Genomic DNA, 15,672 nt, shown 5'->3' on the forward strand with positions numbered 1-15,672 from the left:
TATAAAAATGTAATGGACTTATATTTCAACGCATGGCACATTATCAGATATAGTTCGTCTTTCAAACAGATTTAGCCTTGGTCTCTCGGTTAAGGCGTCTGACTAGAAATCAGATTCTCTATGGCAGCGTAGGTTCGAAACCTACCTACTGCAAACGGCCATTGTTTTGCTTGAAATATAATTTTTGTAATTAGCAGCTCAGCCGAGAAACTTTTGTCAATTATGGGGATTGAGTGCATAAATTTAAAACAATATGCATACATATGCCCTTATATTTCAAATGGAACATCACCAGAAATAGTCCAACTTTCAAACAGATTTAGCCGTGGTCTGTCGGTTAAGGCGTCTGACTAGAAATCAGATTCTCTATGGCAGCGTAGGTTCGAAACCTACCTACTGCAAACGGCCATTGTTTTGCGTAAAATATATATTTTTTAATTAACAGCTCAGCTCAGAAATTTTTCTCAAATATGGGGATTGAGTACATAAATTTATATAAATATAATGGACTTATATTTCAACGCATATCACATTACCAGAAATAGTTCGACTTTCAAACAGATTTAGCCTTGGTCTCTCGGTTAAGGCGTCTGACAAGAAATCAGATTCTCCATGGCAGTGTAGGTTCGAAACCTACCTACTGCAAACGGTCATTATTTTGCTTGAAATATATATATTTTAATTAACAGCTCAACCCAGAAATTTTTCTCAATAATGGGGATTGAGTACGTAAATTTATAAAAATATAATGGACTTGTATTTCAACGCATGGCACATCACCAGAAATAGTTCGACTTTCAAACAGATTTAGCCTTGGTCTGTCGGTTAAGGCGTCTGACTAGAAATCAGATTCTCCATGGCAGCGTAGGTTCGAAACCTACCTACTGTAAACGACCATTTGTTTTGCTTGAAATATAATTTTTGTAATTAGCAACTCCGCCCAGAATATTTTGTCAATTATGGGGATTAGGTGCATAAAATTAAAACAATATGCATACATATGCCCTTATATTTCAAATGGCACATCACCAGGAATAATCCTACTTTCAAACAGATTTAGCACTGATCTGTCGGTTAAGGCGTCTGACTAGAAATCAGATTCTCTATGGCAGCGTAGGTTCGAAACCTACCTACTGCAAACGGCCATTGTTTTGCTTGAAATATAATTTTTGTAATTAGCAGCTCAGCCCAGAACCTTTTGTCAATTATGGGGATTGAGTGCATAAATTTAAAACAATATGCATACATATGCCCTTATATTTCAAATGGCACATCACCAGAAATAGTCCTACTTTCAAACAGATTTAGCCGTGGTCTGTCGGTTAAGGCGTCTGACTAGAAATCAGATTCTCTATGGCAGCGTAGGTTCGAAACCTACCTACTGCACACGGCCATTGTTTTGCTTGAAATATATATTTTTTAATTAACAGCTCAGCCCAGAAATTTTTCTCAAATATTAGGATTGAGTACGTAAATTTATAAAAATATAATGGACTTATATTTCAACGCATGGCACATCACCAGAAATAGTTCGACTTTCAAACAGATTTAGCCCTGGTCTGTCGGTTAAGGCGTCTGACTAGAAATCAGATTCTCTATGGCAGCGTAGGTTCGAAACCTACCTACTGTAAACGACCATTTGTTTTGCTTGAAATATAATTTTTGTAATTAGCAACTCCGCCCAGAATATTTTGTCAATTATGGGGATTAGGTGCATAAAATTAAAACAATATGCATACATATGCCCTTATATTTCAAATGGCACATCACCAGAAATAATCCTACTTTCAAACAGATTTAGCACTGATCTGTCGGTTAAGGCGTCTGACTAGAAATCAGATTCTCTATGGCAGCGTAGGTTCGAAACCTACCTACTGCAAACGGCCATTGTTTTGCTTGAAATATATATTTTTTAATTAACAGCTCAGCCCAGAAAATTTTCTCAAATATGGGGATTGAATACATAAATTTATAAAAATATAATGCCCTTATATTTCAAATGGCACATCACCAGAAATAGTCCAACTTTCAAACAGATTTAGCCGTGGTCTGTCGGTTAAGGCGTCTGACTAGAAATCAGATTCTCTATGGCAGCGTAGGTTCGAAACCTACCTACTGCAAACGGCCATTATTTTGCTTGAAATATATATTTTTTAATTAACAGCTCAGAAAAGAAATTTTTCTCAAATATGGGGATTGAGTACGTAAATTTATAAAAATATAATGGACTTATATTTCAACGCATGACACATCACCAGAAATAGTTCGACTTTTAAACAGATTTAGCCTTTGTCTGTCGGTTAAGGCGTCTGACTAGAAATCAGATTCTCTATCAGCATAGGTTCGAAACCTACCTACTGCAAACGACCATTTGTTTTGCTTGAATATAATTTTTGTAATTAGCAGCTCAGCCCAGAACCTTTTGTCAATTATGGGGATTGAGTGCATAAATTTAAAACAATATGCATACATATGCCCTTATATTTCAAATGGCACATCACCAGAAATAGTCCTACTTTCAAACAGATTTAGCCGTGGTCTGTCGGTTAAGGCGTCTGACTAGAAATCAGATTCTCTATGGCAGCGTAGGTTCGAAACCTACCTACTGCAAACGGCCATTGTTTTGCTTGAAATATATATTTTTTAATTAACAGCTCAGCCCAGAAATTTTTCTCAAATATGGGGATTGAGTACGTAAATTTATAAAAATATAATGGACTTATATTTCAACGTATGGCACATCACCAGAAATAGTTCGACTTTCAAACAGATTTAACCCTGGTCTGTCGGTTAAGGCGTCTGACTAGAAATCAGATTCTCTATGGCAGCGTAGGTTCGAAACCTACCTACTGTAAACGACCATTTGTTTTGCTTGAAATATAATTTTTGTAATTAGCAACTCCGCCCAGAATATTTTGTCAATTATGGGGATTAGGTGCATAAAATTAAAACAATATGCATACATATGCCCTTATATTTCAAATGGCACATCACCAGAAATAATCCTACTTTCAAACAGATTTAGCACTGATCTGTCGGTTAAGGCGTCTGACTAGAAATCAGATTCTCTATGGCAGCGTAGGTTCGAAACCTACCTACTGCAAACGGCCATTGTTTTGCTTGAAATATATATTTTTTAATTAACAGCTCAGCCCAGAAAATTTTCTCAAATATGGGGATTGAATACATAAATTTATAAAAATATAATGCCCTTATATTTCAAATGGCACATCACCAGAAATAGTCCAACTTTCAAACAGATTTAGCCGTGGTCTGTCGGTTAAGGCGTCTGACTAGAAATCAGATTCTCTATGGCAGCGTAGGTTCGAAACCTACCTACTGCAAACGGCCATTATTTTGCTTGAAATATATATTTTTTAATTAACAGCTCAGAAAAGAAATTTTTCTCAAATATGGGGATTGAGTACGTAAATTTATAAAAATATAATGGACTTATATTTCAAAGCATGACACATCACCAGAAATAGTTCGACTTTTAAACAGATTTAGCCTTTGTCTGTCGGTTAAGGCGTCTGACTAGAAATCAGATTCTCTATCAGCATAGGTTCGAAACCTACCTACTGCAAACGACCATTTGTTTCGCTTGAATATAATTTTTGTAATTAGCAGCTCAGCCCAGAAAATTTTGTCAATTATGGGGATTGAGTGCATAAATTTAAAACAATATGCATACATATGCCCTTATATTTCTAATGACACATCACCAGAAATAGTCCTACTTTCAAACAGATTTAGCCCTGGTCTGTCGGTTAAGGCGTCTGACTAGAAATCAGATTCTCTATGGCAGCGTAGGTTCGAAACCTACCTACTGCAAACGGCCATTGTTTTGCTTGAAATATATATTTTTTAATTAACAGCTCAGCCCAGAAATTTTTCTCAAATATGGGGATTGAGTACGTAAATTTATAAAAATATAATGGACTTATATTTCAACGCATGGCACATCACCAGAAATAGTTCGACTTTCAAACAGATTTAGCGTTGGTCTGTCGGTTAAGGCATCTGACTAGAAATCAGATTCTCCATGGCAGCGTAGGTTCGAAACCTACCTACTGCAAACGGCTTTTATTTTGCTTGAAATATATATTTTTTAATTAACAGCTCAGCCCAGAAATTTTTCTCAAATATGGGGATAGAGTACGTAAATTTATAAAAATTTAATGTACTTATATTTCAACGCATGGCACATCACCAGAAATAGTTCGATTTTCAAACAGATTTAGCCCTGGTCTGTCGGTTAAGGCGTCTGACTAGAAATTAGATTCTCTATGGCAGCGTAGGTTCGAAACCTACCTACTGTAAACGACCATTTGTTTTGCTTGAAATATAATTTTTGTAATTAGCAACTCCGCCCAGAATATTTTGTCAATTATGGGGATTAGGTGCATAAAATTAAAACAATATGCATACATATGCCCTTATATTTCAAATGGCACATCACCAGAAATAATCCTACTATCAAACAGATTTAGCCCTGGTCTGTCGGTTAAGGCGTCTGACTAGAAATCAGATTCTCTATGGCAGCGTAGGTTCGAAACCTACCTACTGCAAACGGCCATTGTTTTGCTTGAAATATATATTTTTTAATTAACAGCTCAGCCCAGAAAATTTTCTCAAATATGGGGATTGAATACATAAATTTATAAAAATATAATGGCCTTATATTTCAACGCATGGCACATCACCAGAAATAGTTCGACTTTCAAATAGATTTAGCCTTGGTTTGTCGGTTAAGGCGTCTGACTAGAAATAAGATTCCCTATGGCAGCGTAGGTTCGACACCTACCTACTGCAAACGAAGATTGTTTTGCTTGAAATATATATTTTTTAATTAACAGCTAAGCCCAGAAAATTTTCTCAAATATGGGGATTGAATACATAAATTTATAAAAATATAATGGCCTTATATTTCAACGCTTGGCACAACAACAGAAATAGTTCGACTTTCAAACAGATTTAGCCTTGGTCTGTCGGTTAAGGCGTCTGACTAGAAATCAGATTCTCTACCAGCATAGGTTAGAAACCTACCTACTGCAAACGGCCATTATTTTGCTTGAAATATAATTTTTGTAATTGGCAGCTCAGCCCAGAAAATTTTGTCAATTATGGGGATTGAGTGCATAAATTTAAAATAATATGCATACATATGCCCTTATGTTTCAAATGGCACATCACCAGAAATAGTCCTACTTTCAAGCAGATTTAGCCCCGGTCTGTCGGTTAAGGCGTCTGACTAGAAATCAGATTCTCCATGGCAGCGTAGGTTCGAAACCTACCTACTGCAAACGGCTTTTATTTTGCTTGAAATATGTATTTTTTAATTAACAGCTCAGCCCAGAAATTTTTCTCAAATATGGGGATAGAGTACGTAAATTTATAAAAATTTAATGGACTTATATTTCAACGCATGGCACATCACCAGAAATAGTTCGACTTTCAAACAGATTTAGCCCTGGTCTGTCGGTTAAGGCGTCTGACTAGAAATCAGATTCTCTATGGCAGCGTAGGTTCGAAACCTACCTACTGTAAACGACCATTTGTTTTGCTTGAAATATAATTTTTGTAATTAGCAACTCCACCCAGAATATTTTGTCAATTATGGGGATTAGGTGCATAAAATTAAAACAATATGCATACATATGCCCTTATATTTCAAATGGCACATCACCAGAAATAATCCTACTTTCAAACAGATTTAGCACTGATCTGTCGGTTAAGGCGTCTGACTAGAAATCAGATTCTCTATGGCAGCGTAGGTTCGAAACCTACCTACTGCAAACGGCCATTGTTTTGCTTGAAATATATATTTTTTAATTAACAGCTCAGCCCAGAAAATTTTCTCAAATATGGGGATTGAATACATAAATTTATAAAAATATAATGGCCTTATATTTCAACGCATGGCACATCACCAGAAATAGTTCGACTTTCAAACAGATTTAGCCTTGGTTTGTCGGTTAATTCGTCTGACTAGAAATAAGATTCCCTATGGCAGCGTAGGTTCGACACCTACCTACTGCAAACGAAGATTGTTTTGCTTAAAATATATATTTTTTAATTAACAGCTAAGCCCAGAAAATTTTCTCAAATATGGGGATTGAATACATAAATTTATAAAAATATAATGGCCTTATATTTCAACGCTTGGCACAACAACAGAAATAGTTCGACTTTCAAACAGATTTAGCCTTGGTCTGTCGGTTAAGGCGTCTGACTAGGAATCAGATTCTCCATGGCAGCGTAGGATCGATACCTACCTACTGCAAACAGCCATTGTTTTGCTTGAAATATATATTTTTTAATTAACAGCTCAGCTCAGAAATTTTTCTCAAATATGGGGATTGAGTACATAAATTTATAAAAATATAATGAACTTATATTTCAACGCCTGGCACATCACCAGAAATAGTTCGACTTTTAAACAGATTTAGAGTTGGTCTGAGGGTTAAGGCGTCTGACTAGAAATCAGATTCTCAATGGCAGCGTAGGTTCGAAACCTACCTACTGCAAACGGCCATTATTTTGCTTGAAATATAATTTTTGTAATTAGCAGCTCAGCCTAGAAAATTTTGTCAATTATGGGGATTGAGTGCATAAATTTAAAACAATATGCATACATATGCCCTTATATTTCAAATGGCACATCACCAGAAATAGTCCTACTTTCAAACAGATTTAGCCCCGGTCTGTCGGTTAAGGCGTCTGACTAGAAATCAGATTCTCCATGGCAGCGTAGGTTCGATACCTACCTACTGCAAACGGCCATTGTTTTGCGTGAAATATATATTTTTTAGTTAACAGCTCAGCTCAGAAATTTTTCTCAAATATGGGGATTGAGTACATAAATTTATAAAAATATAATGGACTTATAATTCAACGCATGGCACATTACCAGAAATAGTCCGACTTTCAAACAGATTTAGCCTTGGTCTCTCGGTTAAGGCGTCTGACTAGAAATCAGATTCTCCATGGCAGCGTAGGTTCGAAACCTAGCTACTGCAAACGGTCATTATTTTGCTTGAAATATATATTTTTTAATTAACAGCTCAGCCCAGAAATTTTTCTCAAATATGGGGATTGATTACGTAAATTTATAAAAATATAATGGACTTATATTTCAACGCATGGCACATCACCAGAAATAGTTCGACTTTTAAACAGATTTAGCCTTGGTCTGTCGGTTAAGGCGTCTGACGAGAAATCAGATTCTCTATCAGCATAGGTTCGAAACCTACCTACTGCAAACGACCATTTGTTTTGCTTGAATATAATTTTTGTAATTAGCAGCTCAGCCCAGAAAATTTTGTCAATTATGGGGATTGAGTGCATAAATTTAAAACAATATGCATACATATGCCCTTATATTTCAAATGGCACATCACCAGAAATAGTCCAACTTTCAAACAGATTTAGCCGTGGTCTGTCGGTTAAGGCGTCTGACTAGAAATCAGATTCTCTATGGCAGCGTAGGTTCGAAACCTACCTACTGCAAACGGCCATTATTTTGCTTGAAATATATATTTTTTAATTAACAGCTCAGACCAGAAATTTTTCTCAAATATGGGGATTGAGTACGTAAATTTATAAAAATATAATGGACTTATATTTCAACGCATGGCACATCACCAGAAATAGTTCGACTTTCAAACAGATTTAGCGTTGTTCTGTCGGTTAAGGCATCTGACTAGAAATCAGATTCTCCATGGCAGCGTAGGTTCGAAACCTACCTACTGCAAACGGCTTTTATTTTGCTTGAAATATATATTTTTTAATTAACAGCTCAGCCCAGAAATTTTTCTCAAATATGGGGATAGAGTACGTAAATTTATAAAAATTTAATGGACTTATATTTCAACGCATGGCACATCACCAGAAATAGTTCGACTTTCAAACAGATTTAGCCCTGGTCTGTCGGTTAAGGCGTCTGACTAGAAATCAGATTCTCTATGGCAGCGTAGGTTCGAAACCTACCTACTGTAAACGACCATTTGTTTTGCTTGAAATATAATTTTTGTAATTAGCAACTCCGCCCAGAATATTTTGTCAATTATGGGGATTAGGTGCATAAAATTAAAACAATATGCATACATATGCCCTTATATTTCAAATGGCACATCACCAGAAATAATCCTACTTTCAAACAGATTTAGCACTGATCTGTCGGTTAAGGCGTCTGACTAGAAATCAGATTCTCTATGGCAGCGTAGGTTCGAAACCTACCTACTGCAAACGGCCATTGTTTTGCTTGAAATATATATTTTTTAATTAACAGCTCAGCCCAGAAAATTTTCTCAAATATGGGGATTGAATACATAAATTTATAAAAATATAATGCCCTTATATTTCAAATGGCACATCACCAGAAATTGTCCAACTTTCAAACAGATTTAGCCGTGGTCTGTCGGTTAAGGCGTCTGACTAGAAATCAGATTCTCTATGGCAGCGTAGGTTCGAAACCTACCTACTGCAGACGGCCATTATTTTGCTTGAAATATATATTTTTTAATTAACAGCTCAGAAAAGAAATTTTTCTCAAATATGGGGATTGAGTACGTAAATTTATAAAAATATAATGGACTTATATTTCAACGCATGACACATCACCAGAAATAGTTCGACTTTTAAACAGATTTAGCCTTTGTCTGTCGGTTAAGGCGTCTGACTAGAAATCAGATTCTCTATCAGCATAGGTTCGAAACCTACCTACTGCAAACGACCATTTGTTTTGCTTGAATATAATTTTTGTAATTAGCAGCTCAGCCCAGAAAATTTTGTCAATTATGGGGATTGAGTGCATAAATTTAAAACAATATGCATACATATGCCCTTATATTTCAAATGACACATCACCAGAAATAGTCCTTCTTTCAAACAGATTTAGCCCTGGTCTGTCGGTTAAGGCGTCTGACTAGAAATCAGATTCTCTATGGCAGCGTAGGTTCGAAACCTACCTACTGCAAACGGCCATTGTTTTGCTTGAAATATAATTTTTGTAATTAGCAGCTCAGCCGAGAAACTTTTGTCAATTATGGGGATTGAGTGCATAAATTTAAAACAATATGCATACATATGCCCTTATATTTCAAATGGCACATCACCAGAAATAGTCCAACTTTCAAACAGATTTAGCCGTGGTCTGTCGGTTAAGGCGTCTGACTAGAAATCAGATTCTCTATGGCAGCGTAGGCTCGAAACCTACCTACTGCAAACGGCCATTGTTTTGCGTGAAATATATATTTTTTAATTAACAGCTCAGCTCAGAAATTTTTCTCAAATATGGGGATTGAGTACATAAATTTATATAAATATAATGGACTTATATTTCAACGCATATCACATTACCAGAAATAGTTCGACTTTCAAACAGATTTAGCCTTGGTCTCTCGGTTAAGGCGTCTGACAAGAAATCAGATTCTCCATAGCAGCGTAGGTTCGAAACCTACCTACTGCACACGGTCATTATTTTGCTTGAAATATATATATTTTAATTAACAGCTCAGCCCAGAAATTTTTCGCAAATTTGGGGATTGAGTACGTAAATTTATAAAAATATAATGGACTTATATTTCAACGCATGGCACATCACCAGAAATAGTTCGACTTTCAAACAGATTTAGCCTTGGTCTGTCGGTTAAGGCGTCTGACTAGAAATCAGATTCTCCATGGCAGCGTAGGTTCGAAACCTACCTACTGCAAACGGCCATTGTTTTGCTTGAAATATAATTTTTGTAATTAGCAGCTCAGCCCAGAACCTTTTGTCAATTATGGGGATTGAGTGCATAAATTTAAAACAATATGCATACATATGCCCTTATATTTCAAATGGCACATCACCAGAAATAGTCCTACTTTCAAACAGATTTAGCCGTGGTCTGTCGGTTAAGGCGTCTGACTAGAAATCAGAATCTCTATGGCAGCGTAGGTTCGAAACCTACCTACTGCAAACGGCCATTGTTTTGCTTGAAATATATATTTTTTAATTAACAGGTCAGCCCAGAAATTTTTCTCAAATATGGGGATTGAGTACATAAATTTATAAAAATATAATGGACTAATATTTCAACGCATGGCACATTACCAGAAATAGTTCGTCTTTCAAACAGATTTAGCCTTGGTCTCTCGGTTAAGGCGTCTGACTAGAAATCAGATTCTCTATGGCAGCGTAGGTTCGAAACCTACCTACTGCAAACGGCCATTGTTTTGCTTGAAATATATATTTTTTAATTAACAGCTCAGCCCAGAAAATTTTCTCAAATATGGGGATTGAATACATAAATTTATAAAAATATAATGGCCTTATATTTCAACGCATGGCACATCACCAGAAATAGTTCGACTTTCAAACAGATTTAGCCTTGGTTTGTCGGTTAAGGCGTCTGACTAGAAATAAGATTCCCTATGGCAGCGTAGGTTCGACACCTACCTACTGCAAACGAAGATTGTTTTGCTTGAAATATATATTTTTTAATTAACAGTTAAGCCCAGAAAATTTTCTCAAATATGGGGATTGAATACATAAATTTATAAAAATATAATGGCCTTATATTTCAACGCTTGGCACAACAACAGAAATAGTTCGACTTTCAAACAGATTTAGCCTTGGTCTGTCGGTTAAGGCGTCTGACTAGAAATCAGATTCTCTATCAGCATAGGTTAGAAACCTACCTACTGCAAACGGCCATTATTTTGCTTGAAATATAATTTTTGTAATTAGCAGCTCAGCCCAGAAAATTTTGTCAATTATGGGGATTGAGTGCATAAATTTAAAATAATATGCATACATATGCCCTTATCTTTCAAATGGCACATCACCAGAAATAGTCCTACTTTCAAGCAGATTTAGCCCCGGTCTGTCGGTTAAGGCGTCTGACTAGAAATCAGATTCTCCATGGCAGCGTAGTTTCGATACCTACCTACTGCAAACGGCCATTGTTTTGCGTGAAATATATATTTTTTAATTAACAGCTCAGCTCAGAAATTTTTCTCAAATATGGGGATTGAGTACATAAATTTATATAAATATAATGGACTTATATTTCAACGCATATCACATTACCAGAAATAGTTCGACTTTCCAACAGATTTAGCCTTGGTCTCTCGGTTAAGGCGTCTGACAAGAAATCAGATTCTCCATGGCAGCGTAGGTTCGAAACCTACCTACTGCAAACGGTCATTATTTTGCTTGAAATACATATATTTTAATTAACAGCTCAGCCCAGAAATTTTTCGCAAATTTGGGGATTGAGTACGTAAATTTATAAAAATATAATGGACTTATATTTCAACGCATGGCACATCACCAGAAATAGTTCGACTTTCAAACAGATTTAGCCTTGGTCTCTCGGTTAAGGCGTCTGACTAGAAATCAGATTCTCCATGGCAGCGTAGGTTCGAAACCTACCTACTGCAAACGGCCATTGTTTTGCTTGAAATATAATTTTTGTAATTAGCAGCTCAGCCCAGAACCTTTTGTCAATTTTGGGGATTGAGTGCATAAATTTAAAACAATATGCATACATATGCCCTTATATTTCAAATGGCACATCACCAGAAATAGTCCTACTTTCAAACAGATTTAGCCCTGGTCTGCCGGTTAAGGCGTCTGACTAGAAATCAGATTCTCTATGGCAGCGTAGGTTCGAAACCTACCTACTGCAAACGGCCATTGTTTTGCTTGAAATATATATTTTTTAATTAACAGCTCAGCCCAGAAATTTTTCTCAAATATGGGGAATGTGTACGTAAATTTATAAAAATATAATGGACTTACATTTCAACGCATGGCACATCACCAGAAATAGTTCGACTTTCAAACAGATTTAGCGTTGGTCTGTCGGTTAAGGCATCTGACTAGAAATCAGATTCTCCATGGCAGCGTAGGTTCGAAACCTACCTACTGCAAACGGCTTTTATTTTGCTTGAAATATATATTTTTTAATTAACAGCTCAGCCCAGAAATTTTTCTCAATTATGGGGATAGAGTAAGTAAATTTATAAAAATTTAATGGACTTATATTTCAACGCATGGCACATCACCAGAAATAGTTCGACTTTCAAACAGATTTAGCCCTGGTCTGTCGGTTAAGGCGTCTGACTAGAAATCAGATTCTCTATGGCAGCGTAGGTTCGAAACCTACCTACTGTAAACGACCATTTGTTTTGCTTGAAATATAATTTTTGTAATTAGCAACTCCGCCCAGAATATTTTGTCAATTATGGGGATTAGGTGCATAAAATTAAAACAATATGCATACATATGCCCTTATATTTCAAATGGCACATCACCAGAAATAATCCTACTTTCAAACAGATTTAGCACTGATCTGTCGGTTAAGGCGTCTGACTAGAAATCAGATTCTCTATGGCAGCGTAGGTTCGAAACCTACCTACTGCAAACGGTCATTGTTTTGCTTGAAATATATATTTTTTAATTAACAGCTCAGCCCAGAAAATTTTCTCAAATATGGGGATTGAATACATAAATTTATAAAAATATAATGGCCTTATATTTCAACGCATGGCACATCACCAGAAATAGTTCGACTTTCAAACAGATTTAGCCTTGGTTTGTCGGTTAAGGCGTCTGACTAGAAATAAGATTCCCTATGGCAGCGTAGGTTCGACACCTACCTACTGCAAACGAAGATTGTTTTGCTTGAAATATATATTTTTTAATTAACAGCTAAGCCCAGAAAATTTTCTCAAATATGGGGATTGAATACATAAATTTATAAAAATATAATGGCCTTATATTTCAACGCTTGGCACAACAACAGAAATAGTTCGACTTTCAAACAGATTTAGCCCTGGTCTGTCGGTTAAGGCGTCTGACTAGAAATCAGATTCTCTATGGCAGCGTAGGTTCGAAACCTACCTACTGTAAACGACCATTTGTTTTGCTTGAAATATAATTTTTGTAATTAGCAACTCCGCCCAGAATATTTTGTCAATTATGGGGATTAGGTGCATAAAATTAAAACAATATGCATACATATGCCCTTATATTTCAAATGGCACATCACCAGAAATAATCCTACTTTCAAACAGATTTAGCACTGATCTGTCGGTTAAGGCGTCTGACTAGGAATCAGATTCTCCATGGCAGCGTAGGATCGATACCTACCTACTGCAAACGGCCATTGTTTTGCGTGAAATATATATTTTTTAATTAACAGCTCAGCTCAGAAATTTTTCTCAAATATGGGGATTCAGTACATAAATTTATAAAAATATAATGGACTTATATTTCAACGCCTGGCACATCACCAGAAATAGTTCGACTTTTAAACAGATTTAGCCTTGGTCTGTCGGTTAAGGCGTCTGACTAGAAATCAGATTCTCCATGGCAGCGTAGGTTCGAAACCTACCTACTGCAAACAGCCATTATTTTGCTTGAAATATAATTTTTGTAATTAGCAGCTCAGCCCAGAGAATTTTGTCAATTATGGGGATTGAGTGCATAAATTTAAAACAATATGCATACATATGCCCTTATATTTCAAATGGCACATCACCAGAAATAGTCCTACTTTCAAACAGATTTAGCCCTGGTCTGTCGGTTAAAGCGTCTGACTAGAAATCAGATTCTCTATGGCAGCGTAGGTTCGAAACCTACCTACTGCAAACGGCCATTGTTTTGCTTGAAATATATATTTTTTAATTAACAGGTCGGCCCAGAAATTTTTCTCAAATATGGGGATTGACTACATAAATTTATAAAAATATAATGGCCTTATATTTCAACGCATGGCACATCACCAGAAATAGTTCGACTTTCAAACAGATTTAGCCTTGGTCTGTCAGTTAAGGCGTCTGACTAGAAATCAGATTCTCTATCAGCATAGGTTCGAAACCTACCTACTGCAAACCACCATTTGTTTTGCATGAAACAAAATTTTTGTAATTAGCAGCTCAGCCCAGAAAATTTTGTCAATTATGGGGATTGAGTGCATAAATTTAAAACAATATGCATACATATGCCCTTATATTTCAAATGGCACATCACCAGAAATAGTCCTACTTTCAAACAGATTTAGCACTGATCTGTCGGTTAAGGCGTCTGACTAGAAATCAGATTCTCTATGACAGCGTAGGTTCGAAACCTACCTACTGCAAACGGCCATTGTTTTGCTTGAAATATATATTTTTTAATAAACAGCTCAGCCCAGAAAATTTTCTCAAATATGGGGATTGAATACATAAATTTATAAAAATATAATGGCCTTATATTTCAACGCATGGCACATCACCAGAAATAGTTCGACTTTCAAACAGATTTAGCCTTGGTTTGTCGGTTAAGGCGTCTGACTAGAAATAAGATTCCCTATGGCAGCGTAGGTTCGACACCTACCTACTGCAAACGAAGATTGTTTTGCTTGAAATATATATTTTTTAATTAACAGCTAAGCCCAGAAAATTTTCTGAAATATGGGGATTGAATACACAAATTTATAAAAATATAATGGCCTTATATTTCAACGCTTGGCACAACAACAGAAATAGTTCGACTTTCAAACAGATTTAGCCTTGGTCTGTCGGTTAAGGCGTCTGACTAGGAATCAGATTCTCCATGGCAGCGTAGGATCGATACCTACCTACTGCAAGCGGCCATTGTTTTGCGTGAAATATATATTTTTTAATTAACAGCTCAGCTCAGAAATTTTTCTCAAATATGGGGATTGAGTACATAAATTTATAAAAATATAATGGACTTATATTTCAACGCCTTTCACATCACCAGAAATAGTTCGACTTTTAAACAGATTTAGAGTTGGTCTGCCGGTTAAGGCGTCTGACTAGAAATCAGATTCTCAATGGCAGCGTAGGTTCGAAACCTACCTACTGCAAACGGCCATTATTTTGCTTGAAATATAATTTTTGTAATTAGCAGCTCAGCCTAGAAAATTTTGTCAATTATGGGGATTGAGTGCATAAATTTAAAACAATATGCATACATATGCCCTTATATTTCAAATGGCACATCACCAGAAATAGTCCTACTTTCAAACAGATTTAGCCCCGGTCTGTCGGTTAAGGCGTCTGACTAGAAATCAGATTCTCCATGGCAGCGTAGGTTCGATACCTACCTACTGCAAACGGCCATTGTTTTGCGTGAAATATATATTTTTTAGTTAACAGCTCAGCTCAGAAATTTTTCTCAAATATGGGGATTGAGTACATAAATTTATAAAAATATAATGGACTTATAATTCAACGCATTGCACATTACCAGAAATAGTCCGACTTTCAAACAGATTTAGCCTTGGTCTCTCGGTTAAGGCGTCTGACTAGAAATCAGATTCTCCATGGCAGCGTAGGTTCGAAACCTACCTACTGCAAACGAAGATTGTTTTGCTTGAAATATATATTTTTTAATTAACAGCTAAGCCCAGAAAATTTTCTGAAATATGGGGATTGAATACACAAATTTATAAAAATATAATGGCCTTATATTTCAACGCTTGGCACAACAACAGAAATAGTTCGACTTTCAAACAGATTTAGCCTTGGTCTGTCGGTTAAGGCGTCTGACTAGGAATCAGATTCTCCATGGCAGCGTAGGATCGATACCTACCTACTGCAAGCGGCCATTGTTTTGCGTGAAATATATATTTTTTAATTAACAGCTCAGCTCAGAAATTTTTCTCAAAT

The sequence above is a fragment of the Cylas formicarius genome, unplaced genomic scaffold, assembly GCF_029955315.1.
Source record: "Cylas formicarius isolate icCylForm1 unplaced genomic scaffold, icCylForm1.1 PGA_scaffold_16__1_contigs__length_5364039, whole genome shotgun sequence".
Taxonomy (NCBI): domain Eukaryota; kingdom Metazoa; phylum Arthropoda; class Insecta; order Coleoptera; family Brentidae; genus Cylas; species Cylas formicarius.